This window comes from Triticum urartu, chromosome 2A (genome assembly GCF_056163025.1).
Source record: "Triticum urartu cultivar PI428250 chromosome 2A, HENAU_Tu73, whole genome shotgun sequence".
NCBI lineage: Eukaryota > Viridiplantae > Streptophyta > Magnoliopsida > Poales > Poaceae > Triticum > Triticum urartu.
Window position 1 is genome coordinate 343,869,971 of NC_141874.1, and position 15,477 is coordinate 343,885,447.

Here is a 15,477-nt window from a genome sequence, read left to right on the forward strand (position 1 = left end):
GCATGACATGGCAGACCGGCCACCTCGCGGCCGCGACAGAGAGGCCTCTCGGCCCTCCACCCAAGCCATGCCCCGACGCCGCTCAACTAAGGCACGGGAAAATGCGGCGGACCTGCGAGACATACTGGAGGATAAGGCAAGACAAACAAGATCGATCTACGGATCGCGCAGGCACCCTACGGCATGTGACAATGATCTTCACTCCGGATACAACAAATCCGGCCGGGCCGAACACAACAGGCATAGCTCTTCCGAGCTGCGTCGTGATATAGCCCAGTAAAGAGGCGCCGCACACCCGCTATGCTTCACAAATGAAGTAATGGATCATAAAATCCCAGAGGGTTTCAAACCCGTAAACATCGAATCATACGATGGCACAACAGATCCGGCGGTATGGATCGAGGATTATCTCCTTCACATCCACATGGCACACGGCGATGATCTACACGCCATCAAATACCTCCCGCTCAAACTTAAAGGACCGGCCCGGCATTGGCTTAACAGCTTGCCAGCAGACTCAATCGGTTCTTGGGAGGACCTGGAAGCCGCATTCCTCGACAACTTCCAGGGCACTTACGTGCGACCGCCGGATGTCGATGACTTAAGCCACATAATTCAGCAGCCAGAGGAATCGGCCAGACAATTCTGGACACGGTTCCTAACAAAGAAAAACCAGATAGTCGACTGTCCGGACGCAGAGGCCCTAGAAGCCTTCAAGCATAACATCCGCGACGAGTGGCTTGCCCGGCACCTGGGACAGGAAAAGTCGAAATCCATGGCAGCCCTCACGACACTCATGACCCGCTTTTGCGCGGGAGAAGACAGCTGGCTAGCTCACAGTAATAACTTATCAAAGAACCCTGGTAATTCGGATACCAAGGACAAAAGTGGCAGGACACGTCGGAATAAGCAAAAACGCCGTTTTAACAGCGACAGCAATGAAGACATGGCAGTCAATGCCGGATTCAAAGGCTATAAATCCGGTCAGCGGAAAAAGCTATTCAAAAAGAATACTCAGGTCCCGTTCAGTTTGGACCGAATACTCGATCGCTTGTGCCAGATACATGGCACCCCCGAAAGGACAGCCAATCACACTAACAGGGATTGTTGGGTGTTCAAGCAGGCAGGCAAGTTAAGGGCCGAAAACAGAGACAAGGGGCTGCAGAGCGACGACGAGGAGCCCAAGCCGCCGAACAACAATGGACAGAAGGGCTTTCCCCCACAAGTGCGGACGGTGAACATGATATACGCAACCCACATTCCCAAGCGGGAGCGGAAGCGTGTGCTACGGGACGTATACGCGATGGAGCCAGTCGCCCCAAAGTTCAACCCATGGTCCTCCTGCCCGATCACTTTTGATCGAAGGGACCATCCCACTAGCATCCGTCATGGCGGCTTCGCCGCATTGGTTCTCGACCCAATCATTGATGGATTTCATCTCACAAGAGTCCTCATGGACGGCGGCAGTAGCCTGAACCTGCTTTATCAGGATACAGTGCGGAAAATGGGCATAGATCCCTCAAGGATTAAGCCCACAAGAACGACCTTTAAAGGCGTTATACCAGGTGTAGAAGCCAACTGTACAGGCTCAGTAACACTTGACGTGGTCTTCGGATCCCCGGATAATTTCCAAAGCGAAGAGTTAATCTTCGATATAGTCCCGTTTCGCAGTGGCTATCACGCCCTGCTTGGACGAACCGCATTTGCAAAGTTCAATGCGGTGCCGCACTACGCATATCTCAAGCTCAAGATGCCAGGCCCTCGAGGAGTAATTACGGTCAACGGAAACACCGAACGCTCCCTCTGTACGGAGGATCATACGGCGGCTCTCGTAGTGGAGGTACAAAGTAGCCTTCTAAGGCAATTCTCCAGTCCGGCCATTAAAAAGCCAGACACTACCAAGCGCGCGAGGAGTAACCCACAGCAGGACCGCCTGGCACACTCTGAGCAAGCGTAGCAATGCAGCCCCAACCCCAGCTTTCGCGACATAGCGAAACCAGTACCTCACGTACATAACTACGCCCTTGAAATACCATGGGCACAGGGGAAGGGGCATAATAACGGCACGCCCAAAATACGGCTTAAAACGTACTAGGGGCTGCCGGATTCTTTTTTTTAATTTTTTCTTACTTTCAGGACTCCATACTTCGGACGACCTGTTCGGCAATTCGACTGCCGCACAAACGATGCAAGATCCAGGTAGGCAGACAAGCCATGCCGCATTATGGAACTACCAGGTGGTCTCTGTTACGAGCGGTATACCTATTTTAAATACAATTCCGCGGCCTGCCCCTGGTCAGGACATACTGAATAGTCCAATATCTTTTGCTTACCGCACTATTTGTATCGTTCGGCTTTGATAAATGGCCTCTCTATAAACAATGCTTAGCTTCTTGTCTATTTTTTGCATTATCTTCTTTTCACATTTATGTTTATTAAATGACATGATTGCACCCGTACACCATGGTACAGCAAACACGCCAGGGGCTTCAGTACCCCTCATAATGGTGTGAGAAGTCCGTACACTTTCACAAGTGCGGCACCCCGAACTTATAGCACTATATGCATCGGCTCCGAATCATGATTTGGGTCAATAGTTGGGTTTGCCCGGCTCCTATGTTTTGGTGCCTTACGTTCCGCTCTATCGGCTAAGGTAGCACTAGGAGAACCACTGCGATTGTGCCCCGGTTTAGCTGGGTTAAGCACCTCAGTGGAGAAAGCTAAAACTGACTGTCATGATGTGGCGAGAGACCGGTCGCTGTTCGAGAGGTTTTTCGAGTCCCTAAAGGCTTATGCCGCTTCGAGCGAGGAGCTGGCTTTGTCCGGCCAAGGCGTGGATAGCGCCCCGAACTCGGTCTTCCGAACTAGGGGCTTCGCCGAAATTTAAAATTATAGAGTTCTATGGCTAAGTGAGAGTGTTCAAGCATTATAGTCCGATTGCCTGGTTCGTTGTGCTGAGCGCCTCCCTCGAAGGACCCAACTATGGGAAAAAGAGCTCAGGTTTATCCCGAACACCCCAGCACTAGTGGCACGGGGGCAGAAGCCGACGACGGGCCATCTCTCAATTTTTGATAAACGGCCGCACAGAAAGTAATATTTTAAATTCAAGCATTGCTTAGCGCATATGAACAAGTTTTCAGCGCACAGGATAACACGAGCGAGTTCATTCAAAAATTACATTCTTGGTACATTCATCCGCCACAAGGCGGGCACCAGCAAGAACATCCTTGTAATAGTTCTCGGGCTTGCGATGCTCCTTCCCCGGTGGCGGCCCGTCCTTCACAAGCTTCTCACCGTCCAGCTTACCCCAATGCACCTTTGCACGGGCAAGGGCCCTACGGGCACCTTCGATGCAGACGGAGCGCTTGATGACCTCGAGCCTTGGACAAGCCTCCACCAGCTGCCGCACCAGTCCGAAGTAGCTCCCAGGCAGGGCCTCTCTAGGCCACAGCGGAACTATGAAGCCCTTCAGGGCCTGTTCGGCCGCCTTGTGGAGCTCGACCAGCTGCTTCAGCTGGTCGCTCAAGGGCACAGGCTGTCTAGCCTCAGCGTACTGAGACCAGAACACCTTCTCCGTCGAGCTGCCTTCCTTGGCTCGGTAGAATGCGGCGGCATCGGATACGCTGCGGGGAAGATCTGCGAATGCCCCTGGAGAGCTCCGGATTCGGGTAAGTAACAAGTAGTTACTTTTATATGTCTGCTTTGCATATAGAATGCCTTACCCACCGCTATCTTTTTCACCGCATCCAATTCCTGGAGGGCCTTCTGGGCTTCGGCCTTGGCAGATTTGGCAGTTTTAAGGGCCGCCACAAGCTCGGACGCTCGCGTCTTTGAGTCGAGCTCCAAACTCTCATGTTTTTGCATGAGAACCTGAAGCTCTTGCCGCACCTCGCCGACCTGCGCCTCAAATTTCTCCCGCTCGGCGCACTCCGTGGCCGCTTTCTTCTTGGCCTCGGACAGCGCCTGCTTGAGGGTCGCCACCTCAGTTGTGGCCCCTACAATAAGCAGTATACTCCTGTCATTTTTTGCAATTGCGCCTTCCCATAGGCATTTTTCAATAAGGTATCTCTTACCTTCTTTCTCCTCGAGCTGTCGTTTGGCAAGGTCGAGCTCTTGCTCGGTCCGCTCGAGGCCCTGCTTCAGGGCACCCACCTCTGCAGTCAGTGCGGCGGTGGCCAGCAGCGAAGCCTGCATATGTGTATTGACTCCTTTTTAGTTAGACTCCTGCGATATTTACTAGATCCTCTATTCGGCTTTTCTTTCCGAACGCCAAACAGAGCATTAGGGGCTACTGTCTATACGGTAATATTTTTACATATTTTTACTTACCTCGAAGCCTGTCAGAAGGCTAGCACAAGCTTCAGTCAGTCTGCTCTTGGCGGACTGAACCTTCTGGATCACCATACTCATAATAGTACGGTGCCCCTCGTCGATGGAGGCGCCGTCAAGCACCTCCAGCAGATTGTCCGGCACCTCCGGTTGGACGGAGGCCGCCGGCTCAGAAGGCCTGCTCCTCTTGAAAGGAGTTCGCCTACCGCGGTCCGGAACTGTGGAAGATTCCGGCGCGGTGTCCGGCATAAAGCCGGACTTGGAGCCCTGGGGGGGCCTTATCCCCTTCACTCCTGGAGTCTGGGAGGTTGCCTTGCGGCTCCTCCGGGACCACCTCCTGCTGCCCCGGAGCTTGTCGTGACGCCACTTCGGCGTCGTCTGCAGTGCGGGGGGAGACAGTGGGCGGAACTGAGTTCACGTCCGATGAGTCCAGCGAGCCGCCCGATGATTCGTCGAATTCGGCCCGGGGCGGACTGCATAATTACATTCGACATTAGGGAAAGCTGTGCAACAAAGGAACATCATGAGTTATTCTGATATCCGAACTTACGATTTCGCCGGACGCTTGGCCCTGGTTGGCCACTCCTCTTTGCCCTCTTCGGCGTTGGGGGCGTAGTCCGGCGGAGGGGTCTTCCTTTTCCTAGACCCCTCGGCCTCCCCCGTTGGGGCGGCCTTCCTCTTCTCTCCTCCCTCCGCTGGGGGGGAGAGTTTTCTTCTTCCTCCTCCTCGTTTTCACGGGAAGAGGGCATCTCGGACTCGTCGGATGATGAGTCCGACACCACCACGTTACAGGCACTCTTTCGAGTCCCCGTGGTCTTCTTCTTCTTGGCCTTCTTCTCCAGCACCACATAAGGCGCCGGAACCAACAGCTTCACTAGTAGAGCTGGGGATGGGTCTTCGGGCAGCGGAGCCGGACAGTTAATCGGTCCGGATATCGCTCGCCAAGCCTGTCAAAGGTAAGGGAGTTTAGATCCCGCATAGAGTCAAACTATGAAAAAAGCTTAACATCCTGTAAAAGGTGAAGATAGCTTACCTCGCTAGCGTGACGCTGCGAGCTGTATCCGCGGTCCTCGAAAGCGGATGCGAGAGCCTCGGCGCCCTTGAATAGCACCTTCCAGGCATCTTCGTACGTCGTGTCGAAGAGCCTGCTAAGGGTTTGGTGCTACGCCGGGTCGAAATCCCACAGATTAAAATCCCGTTGTTTGCACAGGAGGATCCAACGGACGAGCATAACCTGGATTACATTAACAAGCCGGATTGGCTTGTTCACCAGGGACTGGATGCATGTTTGCAATCTGGTCACCTCTTTTTCGTCACCCCACGACAGGCCCGTCTCTTTCCAGGACATAAGCTGCGTGGGGGGTCCGGATCGTAACTCGGGGGCTGCGATCCAGTTTGGATCGCGTGGCTCGGTGATGTAAAACCACCCGGATTGCCACCCCTTTAGGGTCTCCACAAAAGAGCCCTCAAACCATAGGACGTTGGCCATCTTGCCCGCCATGGCGCCTCCGCACTCCGCCTGGCTGCCACGCACCACCTTGGGCTTGACGTTGAAGGTCTTGAGCCAGAGGACGAAATCAGGGCGGACACGGAGGAAAGCCTCGCACACGACGATAAACGCCGAGATGTTGAGGATGAAGTTCGGGGTCAGATCGTGGAAATCCAGGCCGTAGTAGAACATGAGCCCCCGGACAAATGGGTGGAGTGGAAAACCCAGTCCACGGAGGAAGTGGGGAAGAAATACTACCCTCTCATGGGGCCTTGGGGTGGGGAGAAGCTGCCCCTTTTCGGGAAGCCGGTGCGCGATGTCCTTAGACAGGTATCCGGCCTTCCTTAGCTTCTTGACTTGGCCCTCCGTAGCGGAGGAGACCATCCACTTGCCTCCCGCTCCGGACATTGTTGGAGAAGGTTGAGGTGGGAAGTGCGGGCTTGGGCGCTGGAGCTCGAGTGCGCAGGAGATGGATAGGCAAAGGAGGAAGAAGGCATAGGTAAAAAGGTGGATCCTTATCCCCTTATATGGGCGGATGCGGTTGTGCATCCCCACCAGCCTAGTAAAACTCGCTTGCCTCCCAAGCGTCGTGATAAATGGCGCGGTTGGGTTACCCACGTCCGTATTGATGAGAATCTCGTAAAGGCGGTACACGATCTCTGCTTTGACAAGACGTGCCAAGGAATCCGCCTCGCAAAACATGCTGAGGTGGAAAAGTAAAAACGATTCGAGTGAAGGACTTGGCTGTAGTGTGATGACGCACTGCGGAATACGTCAGCAGATTTGATTTGTGTTAATATTATTCTCTCTATGGCAATATGTGGAAGCTTATTTTGCAGAGCCGAACACTACTCTTGGTGTTTACAATCTTCTATTGAAGGACTTGGAGGAGGAACCCGCCTTGCAATGCCGAAGACAATTTGCGCGTTGGACTCGTCATCATTGAAAGCCTGGTTCAGGGGCTACTGAGGGAGTCCTGGATTAGGGGGTGTTTGGGTAGCCGGACTATACCTTCAGCCGGATTGCTGGACTATGAAGATACAAGATTAAAGACTTCGTCCCGTGTCCGGATGGGACTTTCCTTGGCATGGAAGGCAAGCTTGGAGATGCGGATATTCAAGATCTCCTACCATTGTAACTGACTTTATGTAACCCTAACCCTATCCGGTGTCTATATAAACCGGAGGGTTGTAGTCCGTAGGCAATCAACTCCATACACAACAATCATACCATAGGCTAGCTTCTAGGGTTTAGCCTCCTTGATCTCATGGTAGATCTACTCTTGTACTGCCCATATCATCAATATTAATCAAGCAGGATGTAGGGTTTTACCTCCATCAAGAGGGCCCGAACCTGGGTAAAACATCGTGTTCCCTGCCTCCTATTACCATCCGGCCTAGACGCACAGTTCGGGACCCACTACCCGAGATCCGCCGGTTTTGACACCGACAACGATGATGCAACCGCAAATTCAAGAATGCTAAACCCTAAAAATATTATGCAAAGGCTCAGATTGGTTCAGATATTATGAACTAACCCTAATTTTTTGGCTTTTTCATGGACTGTAGGTATGAAGAACAGACTCGATCTAAACTATGAATAACTGTAAAATCTCACCGAGCAACCTTGAAACCTGATACCACTTGATAGAGGCAATGGTATCCCGTCTTTCGATGAGATGGTGGCTATCATTTTGGAGGAAGTCGACTTTGACGATCCGACTACGAATGTGCGAGGACGTCGCGCCTTAGCAATCGCTAAACCAACTCCGAGAGGTTATTGACCATGCCGGAGCACGATCAACCTGACCACGAAGGTCTGTTTCCTGCAGGCAAACAAAGAACAAGCAAGAAACTAAGATTGCACTCTGGATGATAGAGGCTAAGGTGTCCCGATGTTTCGATGAGATGGTGGCTATCGTTTTCTATGGGAGTCGACCTTGACGATCCGACTACGAACGTGCGAGACGTCGCGCCTTAGCAATCGCTAAACTAACTTCCGAGGGTTATTGACCACGCCGGAGCACGATCAACCTGACCACGAGGGTCTGTTTCCTGCGAGCAAACGAAGAACAAGCAAGAAACTGAGATTGCAATCGGGATATTGCGAATATAAGATGAAAGCTTTATTGATCAAGGTGGGGTTCTGTGACGTCTTGGTCTGGTCGTTGGACACAAACGAAGTACGCGAAGTTGCAGCTATGGCGAACTTTTAATCTAAACAAAACCCAAAGTCTAAACGACGCCCTAAGGGCTGTATATATGGAGGAAGAGGGGGGAATTTCGTGGCCCTTGAGGGTGGGGTCCGAAACCAACCCTAACTCTTGTTTCCCCACACAGACGGACTCTAAAAATAGCCTATACTTAAGTATTTCGAAATTACATGGGCCTGGCCCATTAATAAGGTGACGCAGCACCTAGAATAGCCTATGGACGAATATTATGAAGTGGCATCTTGTATATTTCGTCCAAGGCTTCATGCACTCCTTATGGCGGCTTCAAAGTCCTGAAATCATCACTTGTAACTCCGTTCTTGATCCCCTTGCACATGCCATCAACTCCATGCGTGTTCTTGCTCCAATGTTCATCCTTCTCCAAGCTAGGCCCTTCATTTGTAAGCAAAACAAATGTATCCAATTTAGGCAGCATCATAATCTCATGAACATTAGAATCATTACCAAGAAACGAAAGTACCTGGTAATTTAATTGGCGTGCGCGAGCTCTAGTAATTGGTCCAGTATATGTAACAGTAGGGGCTGTGGGTGTAACAATGGTATTGATGTCCTCATCACTGGATATTGCGAATATAAGAGGAAAGCTTTATTGATCATAGGTGGGGTTCTGTGACGCCTTTGTCTGGTCGTTGAACACAAACGAAGTACGCGAAGTTGCAGCTATGGCAAACATTAATCTAAACAAAACCCAAAGTCTAAACAACGCCCTAAGGGCTGTATATATGGAGGAAGAGGGGGGGATTTCGTGGACCTTGGAGGAGGGGTCCGAAACCAACCCTAACTCTTGTTTCCCCACGCATACGGATTCTAAAAACAGCCTATACTTAAGTATTTCAAAAATACATGGGCCTGTCCCAATAATAAGGTGACACAGCACCGAGAATAGCCTTTGGATGAAATTTGTGAAGTGGCATCTTGTATATTTCGTCCAAGGCTTCATGCACTCCTTATGATGGCTTCAAAGTCCTGAAATCATCACTTGTAACTCCATTCTTGATCCCCTTGCGCATGCCATCATCTCCATGATTGGTCTTGCTCCAGTGTTCATCCCTCTTATCCATGCCAGAGCCTTCATCTGTAAGCAAAACAAATGTATCCAATTTAGGCAGCATCATATTCTCATGAACATTAGAATCATTACCAAGAAACGGAAGTACCTGATAATTTAATTGGCGTGCGCGAGCTCTAGTAATTGGTCCAGTATGTATAACAACAGGGGTTGTGGGTGTAACAATGGTATTAATGTCCTCATCAGAGACCTTGCAATGAGGCATCGTAGAAAACTTCGTATGGCTTGGACTCATCAGGAGGACTTAGGACAGGAGCTGTGACGAGTTTTTCTTTGAGAGTGGTGAAAGCAATATCACACTCAGGAGTCCAGGAATACTTGACATCCTATTGGAGGAGGTTGGAAAGAGGTTTAGCAATCTTTGAGAAATTCTCAACAAATCTTCGGCAATAGCTTGCAAGCTCAAGGAAACTACGGACCTACTTGACATTCTGAGGAGGCTCCCAATTCACAATTGTAGAAACCTTCTCCGGATTAACAGCAAAGCCCTTGGCGGAGATGATGTGGCCAAGGTAAAGAACTTCATCAATCCAAAACTCGCATTTGGAGAACTTTGCATAGATACTCTTGGAGCTTGTCGAGCACCAATTGCAAATGTTTGGCATGATCCTTCTTATTCTTGGAGAACACCAAGATATCATCGAGATACACAAGGACGAATTCATTGGTGTAGGGGTTGAATATTAAGTTCATCATATGAGAGAATGTTGGAGGGGCATTGACAAGGCCGAAAGACATGACAGTGTATTCATAAGAACCAAAGCTTGTTCTGAATGCTGTCTTAGGGATATCTTCTTCATGAATGTGAATCTGATGATAACCCATACGGAGGTCAAGCTTGGAAAACACCTTTGCACCTTTGAGTTGCTCAAATAGATCATTGTTATTGGGAAGTGGGTACTTGTTCTTGATTGTCTTCTTGTTCAATGGGAGGTAATCGACACAAAGTCAGTCCGTGCCATCCTTCTTCTAGACAAAAAGAACACCACAACCCCATGGAGATGAACTTGGTCTGATCGGACCCAGACGCTCTTGTTCATCGAGCCGTTTCTTCAATTCTTTCAGCTCCTTTGGCCCAAGCATGTATGGGCGCTTGCAAACGGGTTCTATACCGGGCTCAAGATGGATAACGAAATCGACTGGCCGGTGAGGAGGCATACCCGGAAGCTCTTCTAGAAAGACATCTTGGTACTCATAAACAACTGGAATGTGAGAAATACCATCTAACTCTCCCTTCTCATTGAGAGAGAACAACCGAACGATTTCATCACGAGAAGCATCGAAGATCACATCCTCAGAAGGGTGCGTCAATTTAACCTCCCTGGCAGCACAATCAAGGAAGGCCTTGTGCTTAGAAAGCCAATACATGCCGAGAACTAGATCAATATCCGAGTCTCCGAGAACAATTGGGGAAGCCAGGAATTTATAGTTTCCCATCTTAATGGTGACATCAGGAGCTACCAAACTAGAAGTTATAAGCTTTCCCGGGGAAACCACTTCCATAACTTTCGCCAAAACCTCTGGGTCAAAATTATGCTCCGATGCAAATGGGTATGACATGAAAGAATGCGATGCACCAGAATCAAACAGTACTTTTGCAGGAATGGAGTTAACTGATAGGTTGCCCATGATCACTTCTGAAGAATCCTCTACTTGAGCTGCATTCATCATGTTCACCTTTGCATGCTTTGGATTGTGTTTGACAACTGCATTGCTTGAAGACCTCACAGGAGGAGGAGGTGGAAGGATCCTTTGGTTGAAGCACTTGTTTGCATAGTGACCTTTCTGCTGACACTTGTTGCAAGTAACCTCTAAGAGCGGGCGATGATAAGGAGGAGGAGGACCACCTGTCCTCGAAGCTTGAGTCTGAGACTTGTTCTGATAGCCTAGGTTGGGTGGGAAGATCCATGGCCACCTTTGTTCTTCTGCTGGTATTGCTGACGAAACGGAGGAGGCGGAGGAAGCCAGAACTTCTGTTGCTTAGCTTCCACTTGCGAGGAAGAAGGCGATTGAAGTGCATCCCTGATTCTCTTCTTTGAAGCCTCACACTTGAGCTGAGCATCTTCTTGCTTGAGGGCCATGTTGTAGAACTGATCAAACTGAGTAGGCTCAACAAGAACAAGAGCTAACTGCAGATCTTCTCTAAGGCCACCCCTGAAGTGATAGATCATGCTCTTTTCATCAGGAACGTCTTGCCTTGCGAAGCGAGCAAGTTTCTGAAACTGGATGTGGTATTGATACACGGACATACTTCCTTGCTTGAGATTGCGGAATTCCTCATGCTTGCTGTCGACAACACTTGTTGGAATGTGATGAGCTCAAAAATCCCGGCAGAAGTCAGTCCAGGTAATCTCTCGACCCCCTCTAGAATCTTTGTATTGCTGATACCAATCAGCTGCTTAGTCGTTGAGCTGAAATAACTTGAGTAGTCCTCAGGCCTGACATTGCCACATTCAAAATGCTTGTTGATGTCCACGAGCCAATCATCGGTGTCCATGGCCTCGGCACAATTGCTGAAAGACTTTGGCTGATTTGCAAGAAACTGGTTGAGGGTAGCGAACTGACGCTGATTGTTGAATTACCCTTGACCTTGATTCCCTTGGTTGCCTTGACCTTGGTTGTGCTCTTGCAAGAGCTGCAAAAGCATCTGGGTATTGGCGTTGGTGGCTGCCATGGCAGCTTGCCATGCCTCCGGAGGCGGAGGAGGTGGCGGAGGTGGATGGTTCGCCTGATGCACATCGTTGCGGTCTGGATTCAGACGCGTTGGAGGAGCCATCCTGAAGAGGGTGACATCCGTTAGAACCATGATAGACAGATAGACAAGCTGAATCAACAGACAGAAATTGCAACATATAGTCTTCACAATAAACATTTGAACAAAGATTGAACGAGTGAATTCCAAAGTTAACATTACACGACCATTAAGGTGAGAAGCCACTTAGACACAGGTTGATGAATGAAACAACAAGGTACGACTGGAACAAATAAATGGTAAGGATCAGCCAATCACATACCAAATATCTACCGGAAGAATAACTAAGAGCTACTTGAATTCCCACCTATAAACTCCCAAAACTTTTTGGTTATGCAATCTTGTGTTGGGGATACATGGAGGCACAATATATATGACACAACTAACAAGCCCTACGCTCCAACTGTATCCATCTGTCAACACATAACCAAGAAAATTCCGGAAATCGTGTACCTCAACCTTCGAAAAGCATCCGTTATACGAGCTGTGGCAATACTCCCGAACTCCCTCCCTAGTACTGGGTGGCATCGAGGTTATCTCACCACTAACTGCATAAAAGAGATTTTTGATGTCGGTGAACTCAAGTATTCCAGAACTACGACGATAAAAATGTGACAACAACACCTCAGAGCTCAACTCCCTGGGACACTGTCACAACCCCTAAATGTCAGGAGGCACCAAGAACAATGTTCTCGTCACAAGAATATCGGAATGATCCCAAGATACCCTCGTGATCCTAATTTTTTTAGTGAAAATGAGGAGAGGAAAGTCAAAACATCTACATGAGGAGTCCTTACCAGAGCGACGAAGGGGGCTGAGGATTAAAAAGAATCCTACTCTCCGATAAATATAATCCTAAGACTTAAAACAGTTTTGTTATAGACTCAACAACGTCAGCGTTTCGATCAAGTAGGGGGCTCCTAAGTCGGGGATGGCTCTGATTACCAACTTGTAACGCCCAAGATGCGGCTATATCTCCCATGTGTTGAGGCACGACTTAGAGGCATAACCGCATTTTGGTATTGTCGCAAGAAGGGTCATCTTCACACAATCCCATGTACAAGAACAAGGAAGTAAATAGTTGGCTTACAATCGCCACATCACACAATGATCAAATTATCCATACATCATTTAGAGTACACACAAGTTCCGACTACGGACGGATCCAAATGAAAAGAAGATAGACCCAAATGCTAAATCCCGACCATCCCAACTGGGCACCACTACTGGACATCCGAAAAGGAAACATAGTAATGACCAAGGTCTTCGTTGAGCTCCCACCTGAGCTCGGTGGCATCACCTGCACTGGTATCATCGGCACCTGCAACTATTTGGTAGTATCTGTGAGTCACGAGGACTCAGCAATATCAAAACCCGCGAGATCAAGACTATTTAAGCTTATAGGTAGGACGTGATTATAAGGTGGAGTTGCAGCAAGCACTAAGCAAATATGGTGGCTAACATACGAGTACAAGAGTAAGATGAGAAACTATGCAACGGTCGTAAGCTAGAAGTGATCAAGAAGTGATCCTGAACTACTTACGTTCATACCTAACCCAACCGTGTTCACTTCCCGAACCTCGTCAAAAGAGACCATCACGGTTACACACGCGGTTGGTGTATTTTAATTAAGTCAAGTGTCAAGTTCTCTACAACTGGATATTAACAAATTCCCGTCTACCACATAAATGCGGGCATGGCTCTCGAAAGTTTATTCCCTGCAGGGGTGTCCCAACTTAGCCCATCACAAGCTCTCACGATCAACGAAGGATATTCCTTCTCCCGGAATAACCCGATCAGTCTCGGAATCCCGGTTACAAGACATTTAGGCAATGGTAAAACAAGACCGGGAACACTGCCCGATGTGCAGACAAATCCTGATAGGAGTCGCACGTATCTTGTTCTGAGGGCACACCGGATGAGACATCCTACGAGTAAAACCAAACCTCGAGTTTCCCCGAGGTGGCCCTGCAGTCTACTCGGTTTGGACCAACACTCAAAGGAGCACTGGCCCGGGGGGGTTGATTAAGAAATCCTCAGTATAATTACTCCCTAGGAAATTTTTTAGTTGTTATTAAGCAAATGGTATGTAACGCCCTCGATGCGGCTATAGCTCCCACGTGTCGAGGCACGACTTAGAGACATAACCGCATTGAAAGCAATGTCGCAAGTCAGGCAATCATTACAACATCCCATGTAATATATAACAAAAGGGGGAAGAACATAGTTGGCTTACACTCGCCACGTCACGTCAAAGTACATAAATAACATCCATCATACAAGCACTCATGGCCCGACTACGGCGCCAAAATAGAAGAGAACCCAACATGCGACAAGGCCCTGAATCAAACCCCAACTAGGCACCACTACTGATCATCGGGAAAGGAAACATAATAACGCTGAGAGTCCTCGTCGAACTCCCACTTGAGCTCGTACTCGTCACCTGGAGCGAAATCACCTGGACCTGCATCTGGAGTTATAGTATCTGTGAGCCACAGGGACTCAGCAATCTCGCACCCTCGCGATCAAGACTATTTAAGCTTATAGGAATGGATAAGGCAAATATATGTGGAGCTGCAGTAAGCGACTAGCATATGTGTGGCTAACTTATACGCAAAAGAGAGCGAGAAGAGGAGGCAAAGCACGAGCGAGAATCTAGAAGGACAACCTGCGCAAACATAACTCCAACACCGTGTCCACTTCCCGGACTCCGCCGAGAAGAGGCCATCACGGTAACACACACAGTTGATTCATTTTAATTAATTAAGGTTTGAGTTATCTACAACCGGACATTAACAAATTCCCATCTTCCCATAACCGCAGGCAAGGCTTTTGAAAGTTCAATCCCTGCAGGGGAGTCCCAACTTAGCCCATGACAAGCTCTCACGGTCAACGAAGGAATAGAACTCCACCCGAGACACACCGATCAGACTCGGCAACCCGGTACAATAAGACAATTCGACAGGTTAAAACAAGACCAGCAACACCGCCCGAATGTGCCGACAAATCCCGATAGGAGCTGCACATATCTCTTTCTCAGGGCACACTCAGATAAGCAATCCGTACAACTAAAACCAGCCCTCGAGTTTCCCCGAGGTGGCGCTGCAAAGGGGCTCTAGTTTGGACCAACACTCAGAGGAGCACTGGCCCGGGGTGGGGGGGGGGGGTAAAATAAGATGACCCTTGAGTCTGCAGAACCCAAGGGAAGGAAAAAGGCTAGGCGACAAATGGTAAAACCAAGGTTGGGCATTGCTGGAAAAGCTTTAATCAAGGTGAACTATCAAGGGGTTCCCATTATAACCCAACCGCGTAAGGAACGCAAAAATCCGGGAACATAACACCGATATGACGGAAACTAGGGCGGTAAGAGTGGAACAAAACACTAGGCGAGAGGCCGAGCCTTCCACCCTTCACCAAGTATATAGATGCATTAAGATAACATAGCAATATAATGATATCCCAACAAGTAAACAAATGTTCCAACAAGGAACGCCTCCAATCTTCACCTGCAACTAGCAACGCTATAAGAGGGGTTGAGCAAAGCGGTAACATAGCCAATCAACGGTTTGCTAGGACATGGAGGGTTAGAGGTTCAACATGGCAAT